Source organism: Somniosus microcephalus, chromosome 6 (genome assembly GCF_052327205.1).
Source record: "Somniosus microcephalus isolate GS21.2 chromosome 6, FLI_Smic_1.0, whole genome shotgun sequence".
NCBI classification, from domain to species: Eukaryota; Metazoa; Chordata; class Chondrichthyes; order Squaliformes; family Somniosidae; genus Somniosus; species Somniosus microcephalus.
The window spans coordinates 243278726-243299620 of record NC_140992.1 but is presented as its reverse complement, the minus strand read 5'-3'; the positions used below and the strand labels follow the sequence as shown (position 1 = coordinate 243299620).

General features: G+C 45.5%; 1 protein-coding gene across 1 annotated transcript in view; it reads left to right on the top strand.

Annotated features, from left to right (window-relative positions):
• Positions 1 to 20895, top strand: part of LOC147116596 (5-hydroxyisourate hydrolase-like) — a 112233-nt gene that overhangs the window by 31544 nt on the left and 59794 nt on the right. The window lies entirely within an intron of this gene.

The window sequence follows — 20895 nt, the reverse complement described above, 5'->3', positions numbered from 1 at the left end:
CAGCAGAGACATTGTGGACTACAGAATGCGTGTCCATGTCTTCGGCAATAGCCCATCCCCTGCTGTCGCCATATACGGACTAAGGAGGGCTGCCAAGGAAGAAGATGATGACTTTGGCAGTGATGTGAGAGGGTTCATCGAACGAGAGTTCTACGTCGACGATGCACTGAAGTCATTCTCGACCGAAGCAGAGGCCATCAGTACCCTTGGACGAGCTCAGGAACTACTTGCACTATCCAACCTCAGGCTACACAAGATAGCCTCTAACAGACCAGCAGTGATGGAGGCATTCCCCCCTGAAGATCGTGCTAAGGATGTCAAGGATCTTGACCTCTTCACTGATGACCTCCCCTTACAGCGTAGCCTAGGAGTGTCTTGGAACATAGCAACAGACACGTTCACGTTCCAAGTCTTAGATGACAAGAAACCCTTCACACGTAGAGGAGTGCTCTCTACAGTCAACAGCCTATACGACCCTCTCGGCTTCTTAGCCCCTGTCACCATACAAGGCAGGCTGCTCCTCAGGGAACTCTCCACACGCGCTGAAGAGTGGGATTCACCCCTCCCTGAAGAGATGGAAGCAGAGTGGAACAGATGGAGAGACTCACTTCAAGACTTACAGGAGATCCAAATACCTCGTGATGTAAGAAAAAGGAGACTTACCATCAAGTAACTTTAAAGTAAGCTTTAAGTAACTTATAAACACACTATATACAAGAGAGGTCTTTACCATGCCTCTGGTAGAAGCCTCTTACAATACTGAACAGACCAGTATTTATACCAGTCCAACAGGAAGTGACATATGACAGGAAGTGAGGTATGTACACAGTTCATAGTTCACAGGAAGTGATGACATAACTTCCCGGAAGTTATTATTTTTATCACATTCTTCCCTCCTGCAGGATTAGGAGGCTGTGGTCTACCTTTTGGTCCGCAGCCGCCGAACAAGGAAGAGTTGCACCCGTTTGGATTCCCGTCGTAGAGGGTCGCTGGTCCGCTTACATGCGGTTGGCCATTGGTCAGAGTCTGTGTGGCCTGGATTGCCCGGTGAAGGGTCGGGGAGATCATGGCTTCGAGTACGAGCCCCAATAGGTTCAAAGTCGGACTGCCTCTGTTCAGAGGGAGGTGCAGAGCTGGTCTGTGGCGGATCAGTACTTTCATGCGCGGTACTGGGAGGGTCGCAACCTTGAGCACGGGGTTCTACCGGCACCAAGCTAGTTGGTGTCCGATCAGGATCCTGGAGAGGGGTACCCGATAGGTCCCAAGAGTTTCCTGGTGAAATGCCATCACCCGATGTCCCACTAGGTCCTGGTGGGCAGGGAGCCAGATCCCGTAATGATACGGTAGATTCTCAGCCGTCGGAATATCGTATGTTTGCATAGGTGGGGTTGGCATCGGTTAGTTCGACCTCGTCTACAAGAGGGTCATTTTTAGACGTCCGAACGTATCTTCGGAGTAATACAGGTCCAGGAGTAGTTAGCCATGACGGGAGTGATGTCCCATGAGATGAGCGATGCTGGAATCCAAAGAACCGCTCATGAGGTGTAGTATTTGTGGCTGTAGAAAGCAGGGACCGTATAGAGTGCAATGCATCCGGAAGCACTGTTTCCCATTGCTGGTCTGGTAGGCCCCGAGATCTTAAAGCGAGACGTACGGAATTCCAGATGATACCGTTATACCTCTCTACCTGCCCATTTCCGATGGGATGGTATGGTGTTGTTTTGCTTGTAGCAATTCCCCGTTCTGAGAGGTAGTCCTTGAGTTCCCTTGACATAAAGGATGGACCCCGATCTGAGTGAATATAAGCCGGCATTCTGAGCATATTTTCTTTACATCTCCAGTGGAAAAAGGGAGATTCCGTGATCGTACGAAATGTAGCATGCGCGTAACGCCAGGATGACACAAACCATTGTGGACATCCATGAGAGTGGAGGATGACATAGTGGAGCAGAATGCCCGTGTGAGGGTGTCCGGGGCCACATTCTCCTTGCCAGGCCGATAGAGAATGGTATAACCAAAAGAGGCCAGTTCCATCCTCCAAAGTTGTATTTTATTATTCTTAATTTTGGTTCGTTTTCGATTATCGAGCATGAAGGCGACTGATCGTTGGTCCGTGATCAATGTAAAGTGCTGGTGAGCTAGAAAATGGTTCCACTTCCGTACTGCCTCTATGATGGCTGTGGCTTCTTTCTCAACCGGAGGATAATGTAGCTCGGCACCTTGTAAGGTCCTGGACATAAATGCTACAGGACGACCTTCCTGATTCAGAGTAGCCGAGATCGCCACCTCCGAGGCATCACATTCAACCACGAAAGGGAGATTCTCATCAATGGAGTGAAGAGCCGCTTTCTCCAACTTTTTTTGAGAAGGTTAAAGGCTGCAACAGCCGCTGTTCCCAGTGGAAATGATCTAGCATGCAGCAAGGGTTGGATTTTGTCCGAAAAGTGAGGAATCCATTTAGCGTAGTATGCAAACAGACCGAGAGCCCAACGTAAAGAAGCCGGATTCTTAGGTGACGGGAGCTCTTGGAGCGGGCGAAGTCTTTCTGGGTCTGGCTTAATGATACCATTGCCTACACAGTAGCCAAGGATGTTGATGGTCGGTTGCGACTCAACAGATTTGGATTCATTCAAGGTCAAATTACGGCGATGGAGGGCATCCCGAAATTTTTGGAGGTTGGAGTCGTGTTCCTGTTGATCGTGACCTGCAATGATAATGTTATCAAGATAGGGAAAAGTGTCCCTTAGGTTTTCCTGCTTAACCAGGCCATCCATTGCCCGTTGAAAGACAGCCACTCCATTAGTAACCCTGAATGGGAGGCGACGAAATTGGTACAGCCGTCCATTAGCCTCAAAGGCTGTGTACTGCTTATCTGAGACCTTCAAGGGTAACTGATGATAGGCACTTTTTAAATCGTAAGTTGAGAACACTTTGTATTCGGCCAGTTTATTAACCATATCATCAATGCGTGGCAATGGGTAGGCGTCCAAGTCGGTATATTGATTGATGGTTTGCGAATAATCGATGCATAGTCGCTGTTTGTGAGGTTTTAGAGGGTTCTTGACAATGACGACTTGAGCCCGCCAGGGCGACGAACATGGTTCAATGATATCCTCTGCTAGAAGTCGAGAGATTTCAGCCGCAATAAAAGATTGGTCTTCCTGATTAAAGCGCCGCGATTTCGTTATTATCGGTTGGCATTGAGGCGGAATACTGGCAAATAATGAGGGTTCATCAAGTGAAGCTGCTGATAATGCACAAAATGGTAATTTAGACGGTATATTAGAAATAGTAAGTCCGGGTTTGGATCCACCAAACTCAATGGTGAGTTTCTTATGCTGTTTTTGGAAGTCCAGCCCTAAGAGGAGATCACTACATAAGTCCTTGAGCACCGAAAGTCGGGTGGAGGGATACATACGACCATGAAGTGTCATATCAACAACACAAAAGCCGGAGATTCTGGTATTAAGTGATGACTGGGCCATCGCAATTGCCTGGTCCGATGGGAAGACATGTAGTTTCAATTTCGCAACAATCTGTTCCTTAATGAAACTATCAGTACTTCCTGAGTCAATTAAGGCATCTAAGGTATGCCCTTTAATTGAAATTTTTGTGGCTGCATGAGACAGGTTCTGTGGGCAAGCAGCTGTAATTGGTGTCGTTGCACAGAGAGTGGCTAAAACTCTCGGTGTGCTTCTTCGGGAGAGAGCTCGAGAGGAAGCTTGATAGGTCCTAGCTGGAGCATCTTGATAGGCCCTAGCTGGAGCATCTTGATAGGCCCTAATTGGGGCAGTTCGGTAGGCCTTAGCTGGATTGGCCCTCGTAGAGGCCCTTGATAGGCAAACTTTAGCAAAGTGTCCTTTTTTCCCGCAATAACTGCAGATTGCATTGCGAGCAGGGCAGGTTTTCCTAGGGTGAAAAGCATCTCCACAAAAGAAGCATTCCTTCCTAGATTGCCAAGAGGCTGCTAAAGTGGGGTCGTCCTCCTCTTCATCAGAATTAGATTCCCCCATGATAGGGTTCACCTGAGACCGCTTGAATTGTCTGGTTGCAGCTACAGCAGCAGATCGAGATCTGGGCAGCTGATAGAGGTCTGCATTTCTCTTTGCCAAATCCAGTGAACAAGCTAGGTCAAAAGCTTTTTGTAGCTCAAGTGTTTTACTTTCTAGTAGACGCTGGCGTATAAATGGAGAGGCAATCCCGCAGATGAAAGCATCCCGAATCATTTCTTGGCGGTACAGCTCAGCTGAGGCTGCCTGAAAGTTACAATCTACGCTGAGCCTGCGAAGTTCTTGCAGGAATTCGTCAATTGATTCCCCTGGCCCTTGTCGGGCTGTGGCCAGTAGATGTCTAGCATAGACCTCATTTGGGGTCTTCGCATACAGTTTCTTAAGTGCCCGAATCACCTCTTCGTAATTATCCCATTCATCAACATATTCGAACACTTTTGGGGTCACATAATTGACAAGTATCTTCAATTTAGCAGGAGCATCCGCTTTACATTCATCCAGAAAATTCTCAAAAGTACGATACCAATGCTTCCATACCCTGCCAGCTGCTGGTGTATTCGGGTCCAAGTCCAGACGAATAGGTCTAAGGATTTTCTCCATGATGGGTGGTTCCCTGGATCCTTAACTTCCGAGTTTGTCTGAAGGTCTAGTATTTGTCAGTGTAAATACTAAGTTACTTAAATTGATGTAAGAAAAAGGAGACTTACCATCAAGTAACTTTAAAGTAAGCTTTAAGTAACTTATAAACACACTATATACAAGAGAGGTCTTTACCATGCCTCTGGTAGAAGCCTCTTACAATACTGAACAGACCAGTATTTATACCAGTCCAACAGGAAGTGACATATGACAGGAAGTGAGGTATGTACACAGTTCATAGTTCACAGTTCACAGGAAGTGATGACATAACTTCCCGGAAGTTATTATTTTTATCACACCTCGCTTCTATACATCCTTCTCTCCCTCAAATATCCAATTCAAGGAGCTTTGTGTCTTTGCAGACGCATCCGCTAAGGCCATTGCAGATGTGGCTTATCTGAAGGTCACCACTCAAGATGGACAAATCAAAGTCGGCTTCGTCTTTGGAAAGGCCAAGTTGGCACCCCAGCCAGGACGGGAGAGTGAGAAAGGTGGACTTGAGAGTCGTCAAAGAAGGAACAGCCAAGGTCTTCTCTCGGCCTGTCTCTGAGGTGGTCCTCCTTTTGTCGCCAGAGGACTCCAGTGACAAGTAGAGTTAGGATTATGTGGGGTCGTTAATGACCTCGGACGGGGAGTGTTCTGGACTTATTACATGCAGATAGTACCCTCTAGTGGTAGTTATATAGAGTCATAAAGTCATAGAGTTATACAGCACAGAAAGAGGCCCTTTGCCCCATCGAGTCCGCGCCGGCCATTAAGCCCTGTCTAATCTAATCCCATTTTTCCAGCATTTGGTCCGTAGCCTTGTATGCTATGGCACTTCAAGTGCTCATCCAAATGCTTCTTGAATGTTGTGAGGGTTCCTGCCTCTACCACCCTTTCAGGCAGTGAGTTCCAGATTCCAACCACCCTCTGGGTGAAAAAGTTCTTCCTCAAATCCCCTCTAAACCTCCTGCCCCTTACCTTGAATCTATGCCCCCTTGTTATTGACCCCTCTACTAAGGGAAAAAGTTCCTTTCTATCTACCCTATCTTCTATGCCCCATATAATTTTGTACACCTCACCAGGTCCCCCCTCAGCCTTCTCTGCTCCAAGGAAAACAACCCCAGCCTGTCCAGTCTTTCTTCGTAGCTGAAGCGCTCCAGCCCAAGTAACATCCTGGTGAATCTCCTCTGCACCCTCTCCAAAGCAATCACATCCTTCCTATAGTGTGGCGACCAGAACTGCACACAGTATTCCAGCTGTGGCGTAACCAGCGTTTTGTACAGCTCCATCATAACCTCCCTGCTCTTGCCTTCATTAGCCGAGGCATAGAATATAAGTATCCCATATGCCTTTTTAACCACCTTATCCACCTGTTCTGCTGCCTTCAGGGATCTATGTACATGCACACCAAGGTCCCTCTGATCCTCTGTCTTTCCTAGGGTCTTACCATTCATTATGTATTCCCTTGCCTTGTTAGTCCCTCCAAAATGCATCACCTCACACTTTTCAGGGTTAAATTCCATTTGCCACTGTTCCGCCCATCTGACCAACCCATCTATATTGTCCTGCAGACTGAGGCTACCCTCCTCGCTATTTACCACCCCACCAATTTTTGTGTCATCTGCGAACTTACTGATCATACCTTTTACATTCACATCCAAATCATTTATGTAGACCACAAATAGCAAGGGACCCAGCACCGATCCCTGCGGTACCCCACTGGACACAGGCTTCCAGTCACAAAAACAACCTTCGACCATCACTTTCTGCCACTAAGCCAGTTTTGGATCCAATGTGCCAAGGCACCCTGGATCCCATGGGCTCTTACCTTCTTGATCAGTGTTCTATGCGGGACTTTATCGAAAGCCTTACTGAAATCCATGTATACCACATCCACTGCACTACCCTCATCCACACACCTAGTCACCCTCTCGAAAAAATTCAATCAAATTGGTCAGACATGATCTTCCTTGACAAAGCCATGCTGACTATCCCTGATTAATCCTTGCCTCTCCAAGTGGAGACTAATTCTGTCCCTCAGAATTTTTTCCAATAATTTCCCTACCACTGATGTTAGGCTCACTGGCCTGTAATACCCTTCTTGAATAATGGTATTACGTTAGCTGTTCTCCAGTCCTCTGGCACATCACCTGTGGCCAGAGAGGTTCTGAAAATTCGTGTCAGAGCCCCTGCAATCTCCTCCTTTGCCTCACACAGCAGCCTGGGATACATCTCGTCCGGGCCTGGGGATTTATCCACTTTTAAGCCTGCTAAAACCGCTAGTACCTCCTCCCTCTCGATGTTAATATGTTCAAGTATATCAGTCCCCCTGCCTGATTTCTATGTCTACATCATCCTTCTCCATAGTGAACACAGATGCAAAAAATTCATTTAAAACCCCACCTACATATTCTGGCTCCACACACAGATTGCCACTTTGGTCCCTAATGAGCCCTACTCTTTCCCTAGTTATCCTCTTGCCCTTAATATACTTATAAAACACCTTAGGATTTTCCTTTATTTTGCTCGCCAGTGTTATTTCATGGCCCCTCCTCGCTCTCCTAATTTCTTTTTTAAGTATCCCCCTGCACTTTTTATACTCCTCTAGGGCTTCCTCTGTCCTTAGTCCTTTGTATCCGCCAAAAGCCCCCCTTTTTTTCCTAATCCATTATCGTATATCCCTTGACATCCAAGGTTCCCTGGGCTTGTTGGTCCCACCCTTGACCTTTACGGGAACATGTTGCCATTGTACACACTCAGTTTCCTTTCTGAAAGACTCCCATTGCTCCGATGTGGATTTTCCTACAAGTAGCTGATCCCAGTCCACTTTGGCCAGATCCTGCCTTATATCATATTAAAATCGGCCTTCCCCCAATTTAGAACCTTTATTTCCGGTCCATCTCTGTCCTTTTCCATGACTACCTTAAATCTCACCGAATTATGGTCACTGTCACCAAAGTGCTCACCTACTAACACTTCTACCACTTGCCCGGCCACATTCCCTAGAATTAGGTCCAGTACCGCCCCCTCTCTTGTAGGACTTTCTACATGCTGGCTCAAAAAGCTCTCCTGGATGCACTTTAAGAATTCTCCACCCTCTAAGCCTTTCACACTCTGACTATCCCAGTTAATGTTGGGGAAGTTGAAATCCCCCACTATTATTACCCTATTATTTGCACATTTCTCTGAGATTTGCCTACATATCTGTTCCTCTATCTCCCCCTGGCTGTTTGGGGGCCTATAGTACACTCCCAGCAAAGTGCTAGCTCCCTTTTTGTTTTTAAGTTCTACCCATATGGCCTCATTAGAGGAACCTGTTAATATATCATCCCTCCTTACAGCAGTAATTGACTCCTTAATTAATATTGCAACACCTCCTCCTCTTTTACCACCCCCCCCCCTGTCTCGCCTGAAGATTCTATACCCTGGAATATTGAGCTGCCAGTCTTGCCCCTCCCTCAACCATGTCTCCGTGATAGCAACAATATCATACTCCCATGTGTTCATCAACACCTTCAGTTCATCCACCTTATTCGCAAGACTCCTTGCATTAAAATAAATGCCATCCAGCCTTGCCCTACTCCCTTGTGCCGTTACATATTTGCTCTGCCTTCCAAGCTGACTTGTTTTTTCCTCTACATTTGGCTGTACATTACCCCCTATTATAGCTCCACTCTGTATCCCATCCCCCTGCCAAGTTAGTTTAAACACCCCCAACAGTGCTAGCAAACCTCCCCGCAAGGATATTTGTCCCGTTCTGGTTCAGGTGCAACCCGTCCGACTTGTACAAGTCCCACCTTCCCCAGAAGCAGACCCAGTGATCCAGGAAACTAAAGCCCTCCCTCCTGCACCAACTCTTTAGCCACGCATTCATCTGCTCTATCCTCCTATTTCTATACTCACTAGCACGTGGTACCGGGAGTAATCCAGAGATTACAACCTTTGAGGTCCTGCTCTTTAATCTGCTACCTAGCTCGCTAAATTCTTGCTGCAGAACCTCATCCCTCTTCCTACCCATGTCGTTGGTCCCAATGTGAACCACGACCTCTGACTGTTCACCCTCCCCCTTTAGAATGCCCTGCAGCCGTTCAGTGACATCCTTGACCATGGCACCAGGGAGGCAACAAACCATCCTGGAGTCACGTCTACGGCCACAGAAACGCCTATCTGTTCCCCTTACGATAGAATCCCCTACCACTATTGCTCTCCCACTCTTTTTCCTCCCTTCCTGAGCAGCAGAAGCATCCCCGGTACCAGGAAGTTGGCTGCTGCTGCCTTCCCCTGGTAAGTCATCCCCCTCAACAGTATCCAAATCGGTATACCTGTTTGAGAGGGGGATGGCCACAGGGGTCCCCTGCACTACCTGCCTGCTTCTACTGCTCCGCCTGATGGTCACCCATTTCCCTTCTGCCTGTGCAGCCCTTACCTGTGGTGTGATCAACTCACTAAACGTGTTATCCACGACTCTCTCAGCATCGCGAATGCTCCAAAACTCATCCATCCGCAGCTCCAGCGCCTCAATGCGGTCTGCTAGAAGCTGCAGCTGGATACATTTCTGGCACACATGGTCGTCAGGGACACCGGCAGTGTCCCTGAATTCCCACATAACGCAGGTGGAGCATAACACGGAGCTGGGCTGTCCTGACATGACTTACCCTTTAATTGGTGGTATTGAATTAATTTAAATTAATTAAAGATATACTCTAGGGCGCTTGTATGGCAGAACTCCCCGCTACACCACAGAGACCCTAGAAAATATAAACCGCAGAAATTGAAGTTACCTTACAGCTAAATGATATATTTAAGGGCCCTGGTTTATAAACAGTCCTCGCTACACCACAGAGACTTTAGAAACTATAAACCACAGAGTTAAGGTTTAAAAAGAGAGAAATACTCACCAACCAATCATTTACCTGCTTCCTGGTGACGTCACACTTCAATTACTTTTTACCTCTCTCCCCCGCTGCTGAATTGGTATGCCTCACTGCTCCTTTTATCCTCCACCTCACTCACTGCTCTCACCCAGGTCCAGCCACTGTGGTCGGGCCTCGCTGCTCCTTTTATCCTCCGCCTCGTTCACTGCTCTCACCCAGGTCCAGCCGCTGTGTATAGCAGTGTGTTATTTGACCTCCTTCCTGTCTGCCCCGGAAGTAGTATTCCAGGGAGTGTTTTGCTGAGTTGTGAACAAAGCCCACATGAGGCAGCCATTCTCAATCCTCCTCCATCCTTCCTTATACGCTAAGCAAGGCGCAATGTCTGTGAGTATCCTTGTTTAGTAACATGATAACAACCTTGTCGGTATAGTATTTTGACAATACTTTGTCCATAAGTTTATTAGCTGTTAGCTACCGAGGTTTAGCTTCAGTGCTATTTACTTATACAGTTAGTCTATTCTGTTTTCATAAACATGTTTGTATCTTATGTAACATCTAATGTATAGTACTCAACTCTGTGTACAAAACATACTTTGTCTTTGTTTACAGTTTCACAATTTTATTCAAGTAAAGCTTCAAAACCGCACCCTGTTTCTCGAGTTATTTGAATGAGTGTTTAGCTGACTGGATAACTGGATAGGAGTACATCTAGCGAGACCAGTACAAGCAGCAACTTCTTATTGTGCTGCTAAGTTACAGCAGGGCTGACCCTGCAGCAGTTGTGTTCTGTATATTAGTCTCCACAATCCAGTAAACCTCCACTAATTCTCATTTGTCATCTTTCAGAGACAGAGACGGAATGGATGCCAGCACTTTAGTTATATTTCCACTGATTAGGGTAGAGCTGACAAAGATTTTGTCACACATCACAATTAACATGAGTGCATACTTATTTATGATTTCCTGGAGCTGGAAGCTTTGCTAGCACTGAAACAAAGGACACTTCAATCCCTCTCAATGCTGCTCACTGTCCAGACTGAATCTCTTATCAGTTTCAGAACGCTTCCTTCAGCTCTGCTGTCCAGTAGAGATTAATATTTGGATTAGAGTTAATGTAAAACACTGATGATAGCAATATCATCTGAAGACATGGGATCAGCTTCCACATGTGCGCGAACGACACCCAGCTCCACCTCTCCACCCACTCTCTCGACCCCTCCACTGCCTCTGTGTTGTCAGACTGTTTGTCTGATATCTTGGATGAGCTGCAATTTCCTCCAGTTAATCATTGAGAAGACTGAAACCATTGTCTTCATCCCCTGCCACCAACTCTGTACCCTCGCCACGGATTCCAGCTCCTCCCCAACTATGGTCTCAGGCCAAACCAGCCTATTTGCAAAATTGGCGTTCTATTCAACCCTGAGCTGAGCTTCCAACCCCATATACTCTCCATCAGAAAGACCGCCTACTTCCACTTCCACTTCTGTGACATCGCCCACCTCCACCCCTGCTTCAGCCCATCTGCAGATGGCACCCTCGTCTGTGCCTTTTCCAGCTTCAGACTCAATTATTCCAATACTTTCCTAGCTGGCTACCAATTCTCCATCCTACGTAAAATTCAGTGGTCTGTATCATATCCTGCACCGTCCTGCTCATCCACGATTGTTGTCCTTGCTGGCTTATATTGGCTCCTGATGCCCCAGTGCCTCAAATTTAAAATGCTCATTCTTGTGTTTAAATCCCTTCATGGATTTGCGCCTCTCTATCTCTCTAACCTCCTCCACCCCCACCCTACAATCCCCACCCCAAACTCTCTGTTCCTCTCTTCCGTTCACTGGCCTCTTGAGCATTCCCCCTTCCTTTGCTCCACCATTGTCGGCCATCTAGGCACTCCGTAATTCCCTCAGATCAGCCCTCTGCCTCTTCGCCTCTCCATCCTTTTTTAAGGTCCTCTTTAAGGCATACCTTTCTGACCAAACTTTTGGTCATCCATGGCCCCCTCCTCTTCCTTATCTACATGCTGTCCTTTGATTACATCATCTATAGGCCTGAGTCACCTTCCATATGTATGGTAATGGACCCACTCTATCTCTCCACCCCTTCCCTTGACCCCATGATCAACACTCCGTGTCTCACATCAAATCCCAGATGAGTCAAAATTTCCTCCCCTTTGACATTGGCAACTGTCTACTCCTCTCCTCTACCGAACTTCACACTCTCGCCGTGTTCCTGCCCTCAATTATCCTCCCCCTCAGGCAACCCCTTCCTCCATGCTGCCACAAGCTTGCTCATGGCTACAAAGTCATTCTACTTGGAATGACTGTTCAGCATTGAAAACTTAGTTGCCATGGCAATGCCGTCAGAGGACCCCTGCACTTTCTTCCTATTTATCTCCCACTTCAATGAGTGCTCACCCCCTTCTAATCCTTAACCTCTTGTCTGATTGTGGAATGACCATCTATTGGAACATGTACTCCAGAAATCCCTGTGTCTCCACTATGTGACAGAGTGTCTCCTGCTATTCCTAAAGCTTAACTTTGAGCTTGAGTAGATGCAGCTGGAGATGCTTCCTGTCAGTGTTTCCTGTCAGTGCCTTTGCCCTGGATGTTCAAAATCCCTCATCTACCTAGATTCACGTAATACAAGTCACAGCTGACCTGATATTGTATTCTTTTTAAGCTTTATTTTAACTTGGACTATACAAAATATATAATAAAGCTTATCTACATGGTATAGAAGTCTAAAGTGAGTGTACTAAATATATTGCTGTGGCTTACTTCAATTCATGGCCAACTCCCTCCACAATCTCTGTTCTCACTAGTTTACTGTACTTTAATGCACAATTTACAAACTCGGGCAGCACAATTATACACACCAATTACTATGCGATCCAGAAGCACTAATTATTTTAAAAAAGTGTCACAGTTACCAGTTCTTGCCCTGCAGCTTCAGGACAAAAGTCCTTCGCTGTTCAATTCTGAATTCAGCCACAACTCCATCCACTAAATGTCACACTTTGGTCTCTTACCAAAAATAAAAAGTGGTTAGAAAAGGGGAAACAAACAATTTATTGATTACTGGGACATTAGTGGAAAAAATGTCAATTACCTACTCAGTGTTAACAAATTGTGAGTGTTAAGGAGAAATCCCAGCATTCTGAGCACTCTGAACTCCTGTCCAACCTGGAAATAACACAATGGGTAACTTACCTGTCTTCACCGTCCATGAAATATAACATTTATAACCATAACATAAAAAAACACTGCTAAAAGAAAATTCAGTAATCTTATCTATAAAAGTAGAATTTTTTTTTTAAATTCGCCACATAGGCCTGTTTTCTATTTGAGATTTGGGGCTTAGATTTGTCTTTACTACAATTACTGCTACTTTTAATCTGACAACAACGACAATGACAACAACAACTTGCATTTATATAGCACTTTTAAATTAGAAAAACGTCCCAAGGCACTTCACAGGAGTATAATCAGACATTGACACTGACGCAAAGAAGGAGATATTAGGAGGGATGGCTAAAAACTTGGTCAAAGAAGTAGGTTTTAAGGAGCATCTTAAAGGAGGAGAGAGGGGTAGAGATGCGGAGAGGTTTAGGGAGGGTATTCCAGAGCCGAGGGCCTAGGCAGCTAACAGCACAGCCGCCAATGATGGAGTGATTAAAACCAGGATGGGCAAGAGGCAAGAATTGGAGGAGCGCGGAGATCTCAAAGGCTTGTGGGGCTGGAGGAGGTTACAGAGAAAGGAAGGGTCGAGGCCATAGAGGGATTTGAAAACAAGGATGAGGATTTTAAAATTGAGGCCTTGTCGGACTGAGAGCCAGTGTAGGTCAGCAAGAACAGGGGTGATGGGTGAACGAGACTTGGTGTGAGTTAAGATATGGGCAGCAGAGTTTTGGATGAGCACAGGTTTATGTAGGGTGGACGATGGGAGGCCGGCCAGGAGTGCGTTGGAATAGTTAAGTCTAGAGGTAACAAAGGCATGGACGAGGGTTTCAGCAGAAGATGAGCTGAGGCAGGGTCGGAGTCAGGCGATGCTACAGAGGTGGAAGTAGGCAGTCTTGGTGATTGAGCGGATATGTGGTCGGAAGCTCATCTCGGTGTTAAACACAACACCAAGGTTGCCTCAGCTTCAGATAGTTGTCAAGGATGAAAACAGTGACCAGGGAATCGAGTTTGTGGCAGGGACCAAAGACAATGGCTTCGGTCTTCCCAATATTTAGTTGCAGGAAATTTCTGCTGATCCAATATTGGATGTCGAACAAGCAGTGTGGCAAATCAGAGACAGTGGAGGGGTCCAGAGTGGTGGTGGTGAGATAGAGCTGAATGATATCAGTGTACTTGTAGAACCTTATGTTGTGTTTTCGGATGATGTCACCGAGGGGCAGCATATAGATGGGAAATAGAAGGGGGCCAAGAAGAGGTCCTTGGGGGACTCCAGAGGTAAAGGTGCGGGAGTGGAGAGAGAAGCCATTGTAGATGATTCCCTGGCTACGATTTGATTGATAAAAATGGAATCAAGCAAGGGCAATTCCACCCAGCTGGACGACGGAGGAGAGGCATTGAAGGAGGATGGTGTAGTCAACTGTGTCAAAGGCTGCAGATAGGTCGAGAAGGATGAGGAGGAGGGATAGTTTACCACGGTCATAGTCACATAGAACATCATGTGTGATTTGATAAGGGCCGTTTCAGTTCTGTGGCGGAATAGGCAGTACATCATCCAGAAAAATAATAGAGATGATAACCACAGTGTTTGCGACAGTGACAGCCAGGCTTGGTGATAGAAATGTAATCCAGTCTGCTGCATTCATTGTGTGATGGGCTCGTACTTTCTCACAATCCCCATAAACAGATATCCAGAAACACATTCTGTAAAGCACTGATCCAGCTTTACATTAGAGACAGTCAGTGGCCTGGACAGAGTGATGGAGAAAGAGTGCAAGAGGCAGGAAAACCAGAAACACCCGGAGGCAGGTAGTCACACACCTGGGACAGGAAAAGAGAGCGGGAGCAGCGAGTGAGACCAAGGACTGAAAGGGTGAGTGAGGTACTTTTGGGATATGGTGCAATTGCAAAGCTGCTGCCTTTCCATCTCTAGCAAACACGCGTTAACATTGAAAGAGGAAGTATTTTAGTTGGTTTAGACAGCATGCTCTTGTCATTTTAAACAAGGAACTTTAGTTAACAGCACAAAAATGGATTCCTGCTTTATCAGATTTCCAAGTATATCAGAGAAGAATGTGCCTTTCTTTAGCAACATTTTTCTCTGTTGATGTTATTAAAAAGTGAGATTCTAATTAAAATTTGCCCTAAGTACTATTCAAGTGTGACACTGTAATTGAAGCTGATCTGCAGAATGTCCTGTGTGCCCCAGGGAACCTCCCATTGTGAAAACTACTGTCCACGTTACCTAATACAGGTGTGGCTGGTACATGGCATTTATTTAATTCTGTCTGAACTTCACTGCATTTGTTCCAACTATCTTTTCACTTCAACTGCTAAGTGTCCTACTGTTAAAACATTTACTGAGACTAGCAATTACCGGTGTGGTCAGCATGCATTGCGAATAGAATTGATTAACCTGGCAGTTAACAACACACAGATGACCAATTCTGCAATACACTGAGGTGTCCTATAATTTAAAATGGGTGGAGGTCCTAGCATTGCAAATTACAGCAGCAAGAATGATTGCAATCAGGACTTTCAGATTCCAATAGTTATTGTTCCCATGGGTAATCAAGCGGTTAGATTAATCAATCCAAAAAGAACAAAGGATGGAATTCTTTTATAGGAACAAGCACTTTAGGAACAGACTCTATAGGAGCTCTCCCAGTGACTTAATGGTAATGCATTATGTGCCATATTGGTCCGTGTCTTGATTCCTGATTAGTGCGGAGTCAGCTGATTTCAACCAGAGTGTCTCCAGCTGGGGCGGCAAGGTTTAGTGAAGGTTCCCCTCCTGAGCAATCCCAGTTGAAGATGTGCATGTGCAGATAGCAGGTGAGGACAGGATTGGGTTCAGCCATGACACCCTCATGGTGCCAATACTCACTGTTTAGCCTCACAAGAAGAAAGGCCAATTGGGCGCGGCACCGATGGGCTGTTAGCAACCATGACCCTGTAGCCCAGTCAGAGAGGAGAGGCAATGGGATGGGTCATTAATAATACTTCTAATTAGTAGAATTATATTTTGGGAGCACAATTACTTTAGGTTTTCTAGGCCTCTCGTGCAACTGTACACCAGCCTGAGTCACACCGCCCTGAGTCACTGCCGTCAGAGGGGAGAAAATCAGAAAAAGGCGGCAAGGGACCTGAACAGGCATTTTAGTGCACTGAATCCAAGTGATCAATCTGCCATTAACTTGCGGCAGGTATTTTGGAAGCAATGCCACCTCCATTTTAGGAGAGGAGACAGATGGGATACAAGTAGAACTAGAATTTATCACCAGTAGGTTCATCCTGGAATTAGTGCACCATAAGAGGTAAAAAGAGGTGTAAATGAGAAAAGTTAGCATTTCATCTGTTCTCTATTTGTTTTATGTGAAGTTGTTTCCAAATAAATTCTGGCATGGTTCAAGAACATTCCTGACCCAAGTATATCCTGTCGACTAGACTGCTAATACTCATGGTCAAGGCACACAGAATGACTACTTAGGCAAGGTCCAGAGGGCAACTGGTGCCCTTGGAACCACAACACAGGAAGACTCGAAGGTTCAAGGAGAAAAACTTGGTAATCAAAAAAATGAAGAATTCAAACTTCCTGCAGGATGCGATCTGTTTATCACAAAGTTTCTGTATCCCAACTGTGCCTCTTCTCCCAGCATCCCATATCCCCACAATCTTGTTACAGAAGAGCATGCTCCAGAGTTTTACTGTTGGGCAATTATACCGCACATTTTGTGTCATTACAATGTGCCTTCAGCTTGTACATCTCAGAACGGATACTGCTGTCAAACAGTCCCAGCAGCATTACATTTGTCTATGCACTTCTAACTGAGAGCAAGACATATCACAGAGGAAGAAGCACCATGTAAAATGCACAAAGTTAGAAGTACAGGAAAATAATCCTTTTGCTCTTTCTGTCTTATCCCGAGTGTTTCACTGACATGATTCAAACAAAACCCTATTCCTTTTCCTGCTTTCTTTCTCCTGAAGTCAGCGTTGTGCTGTTAAGGTGCATCAATGGAGTTGCTCATGTGATTGGATGAGTGCCATATGCTGCGTCAATTTACTGATTGAAATATTAAGACAAACGAACCTCTAAATTAATTCATCCACTTAGGCAGCTAACTGTTCAGGACAGGACTCACGAGCATATCCCATAAAGTAGGACATGGGTAAATCTTCAACATCTACTACTATGGAACATCGTTTTACTTACTTTGTGAAAGCATCTTTTCAGTTTAAAATATGTTTTTAAAGACAATTCCCTCAAAAATTAAAATCGACTCCATGGGAGGAATTTTAACCCCCAAGAACGGGTGGGTTGGGAGTGGGTGAAAATGTGTGATTTTTAGAGCGGGAAGGTAACCAGGCTCCAACACTCCCACCTCCGGCCCACTAACGGAAGGGCGTTTGGATGCTGAGGAGAAACCTACCCGCCGAAGTCGGGAATTTAATAATTGGAGGCGGGCAGGTACTATTGGTTCAATTAATGTCCTTGGGAGATGCTAATGAGCTCTTTTAAAATTGCTTTTAACTTGGCGCCAAGTTTTACTTGAGCAGCACAGGTTTCCCGGGGCTCGGGAAACTGCTCCGTGAAACGGAGGCGAGTTTAAGCAGCAGTTCAGGTGGGTATTTAAACTTCTCATTTTCCCATCTGAATTAAAGCTCACTTATTGCAGCTGGTGTCTCCGTTCCCTCTGGCAAATGTTTAACAGACAGGGCTTGTGTGGATACAACTTTTTCAACCTTTGAGGCAACAGATGAGAAGTGGGAGCGCTTTGAGTGGAGTTCCCACTTCCATGTCCCCTTTCACCATCATCCCTCTCCTGGGCCAGCGCCACATCGCTCCTACCACTCTGCTGCAGACCAGATTGGTGAAGATCAGTAACACATTGTAAGGCCACGGAAAAGGTATCTGTCGTCCTGTTTAAGGCGGCAGACAAGTTGGCATCCAAAGTCTGCACGGCCGTGGTCCTGGCCTACATGCTACCAACAGCCACAGCTGACACTGAAGCGGACGTTGAGTTGCGATCGCAAATTCTGACCCGCTGAGCTGATTTCCGGGTTTCCTCCACACAATTCCACTCCCCCACTCGGAAGCCTCCTTCATATTAATATCGGGGCCCATGTGTCAGTGACCTTTGTGATTTTGTGCAAAACTACAGTCATGTTTTCAAGAGAGGCTATATGCAACATCTGGGGGTCTGGTTTGCACTGTCCACATAAGAAGTTCACATGAAATATGTCATCCGTACCATATCTTGAATTATACATTTGTTTAGTTCCCTCAGAATATAGTGTTCCTTCATCTTCATTATAAGGCAACTTTTCCTTGTCGATCATAACTACTCCCAGGCCCCATAAACTACTAAAAATTAGATATCCTCAAAATCAGCTTTATTAAATACCATTAATCAGCTTTCCAGACACTGACTGAATCAATTAGAATAATAGCCGAACTATGAGGGAAGCATTAACTCCAAAAACACAATCAAGGGAGCACTTGCACTACAAGTTTAATGTTGATGCAATGTGGTTTCACTGAGGCGGATGTTCGCTCCACTGCCGAGTGGGAACGGGGCAGTAGTGCAAAGAAAATTGGATTGCAGAATCGGGGGTCTTAAGATATCAATAGGACCCCAGTGCAATTTTTAGGTGCCAATGGGTGAAGTGTGCGCCGCATTCATTCAACTCATTGATATTTGTAGTGAGCAACCCAACCAGTCATCCGTAAAGGGACAACTTTGGACTGCTCAAAAACAGGTAATTACACTTTTGAAATCATTCTTGTAGGGTCAGAAGAAGCATTCATGCATTCAACCCCCCCCGATGTCCAACCCTCCGGAGCCCGCCCATGAGATCGCCTCTCTTCCCCTTAATTTCCCGCACTGGCCGGACTCTGTGCTGGAGCCACTGGGTTTTCAGTCCTCTCCTATCGACAAGTCGCTCAAAAGGCGAGAGCAGCTTGCCATTGGTTTGGAATGAGGCCGGACCATAAAACTTGGTCTGGCCTTGGACCAATTCTATCGGGCAGGCAGCGGCCTTGCTCTACCGCCTCGCTGGATGGAATCAGACGCACAAAAATCTACTCCACCGACTAGTATAAATCTGGAATTAAAATCCGATCTGACACCGAAGAAAAGTGAGACACTCTGCTCCACTTTGCGCCAATGTTGCGTTGGTCCTAACTCCAGATTTAGACCGCATTTACACTCTAGCTGACTTTACGTTTGTCCTCAGCTGTCAGCTCCCATAGCCCAGGTCTTGCACAGCCGGCAGCAACATCACTTGCTGATTATTTAAGACTTGTATAGGAAAGACTTTTTTTTTACTGGGTCTTCCCAACTGTTGCTGGTCTTCCTGGGGCCAACAATGCATGTCCCAGCACTAGCAGCATGTCATCATGCATGTCATTTATGGAAACTGCCTTTTTGCCATGAACACCATACAAAATGTTGGGAGATCATCTGAACCATAACATTCTAGTGTTATATTTCTAGTGGACACTCCTGAAGGTCATTAATCATTTAGTCTCCATGAAAATCAGATGCTACACAATTTTGATTAATTTGCTGGACTGTGGAATGTTTGTCGCATTCCTCCCACCTGCCAAGTGATTCTTTGGTAGAAGCATGTTGAATACAGACCTTTACGTTCACCTCACCTCCTAGGGCACTCCTTGGGTAGAATTAAACTTTATGTGAAAGATATTGAACAATGCACATCACCTCCCTCTGCTTGGATATTCCTCATTTGGATCCTCACCCTCTCAACCTTTGTTGACAGTGCATGCTAGGGATTGGGTGAAATGGAGGAAGATACATTCTGCACAAAGCACTAATTCTGATAGAAGGCTGAATCTTGCTGCTGGCTCTGGAGCCTGGTGCTATTGGGAGAACTTAGTGTAACATGATGTCACTACTTTGAGAAGGGACACAGGCAAAACATTACCATCAGTCTGCATATGTACAAAATGGCAAGTCCTGGAGTGCAACCTATCACAGGAAGACCAGCTGAACTATCCACAAGTAAATGCAGAGAACAATGCATGTAACTTGCTCTCATAAGACCCAGACTGCAATATCAAAGCAGCTTATACCTGTTGCATTGGTGTGATATGAAACTGCGACCTAGGACAATCATAATAAAGCTTCCAATATGTTTCAAAACGTTCCCCAGGTTTCTCCCCATACGCCCCCCACAATAAGCTGTGCAAAATTACACAGGTTTTGTTAGCTCAATCAGTTTTTAATATTCAGGAACACTAACTTACAGCGACTGATTGGGAGAACCCCCAAGGAAATTATTGGCATAGATCCTTAGCTTTAACTAAAAACATTAGAGAATTGATAGAATCTTACAGCACAAAAGAAGGCCATTGTGCCTATTTGAAAAAGCTATTCAATTAGTCCCACTCCCTGCTCTTTCCCCATAACCCTGGAAATTTCTCCTTTTCAGGTATATATCCAACACCCTTTTGAAAGTTACTATCAAATCTGCTTCCACCACCCTTTCAGGCAGTGCATTCCAGATCATAACAACTTGCTACATAAAAAAAAATCTCCTCATCTCCCCTCTGGTTCTTTTGCCAATTATTTTAAATCTGTGTCCTCTGATTACCGACCCACCCATTAATGGAAACAGTTTCTCCTATCAAAATCCCTCATCATTTTGAGCACCTCTATTAAATCTCCCAACAACCGCAGCTTCTCTCATCTCTTCATATAACTGAAGTCCCTGGTATCAATCTGGTAAATCTCCTCTGCACCCCTCCAAGGCCTTGACATCTTTCCTAAAGGGTGGGGCCCAGAACTGGACACAATTCTCCAGCTGTGACCTAACCAGTGATTAAAAAAGGTTTAGCATAACTTCCTTGCTTTTGTATTCTATGCCTCTATTTATAAAACCAAGGATCCCATATGCTTCTTCTACAGCTTTATCAACTTGTCCTGCCATACTTAAACAGTTCAAAAGGTTTCTGACCTGTTTAATCGTCCCTGATAAGTGAGATAATCGTGCAATAAGCCTGCTCCTGTTTTTGTTCCTAGTTCTGTTACAGTACTAGTGTACACAAACTCAGTCGTATTGTCTGTTGATGCATAGCATCACTCAGTGGATAGAATAAGTAGTTCAATGTAACATTTCTTTATAGAGGTTTGTTACAGTAACCAGAACACACCATGAGAAAGCTTACTGTGACTTAGAAGGAGA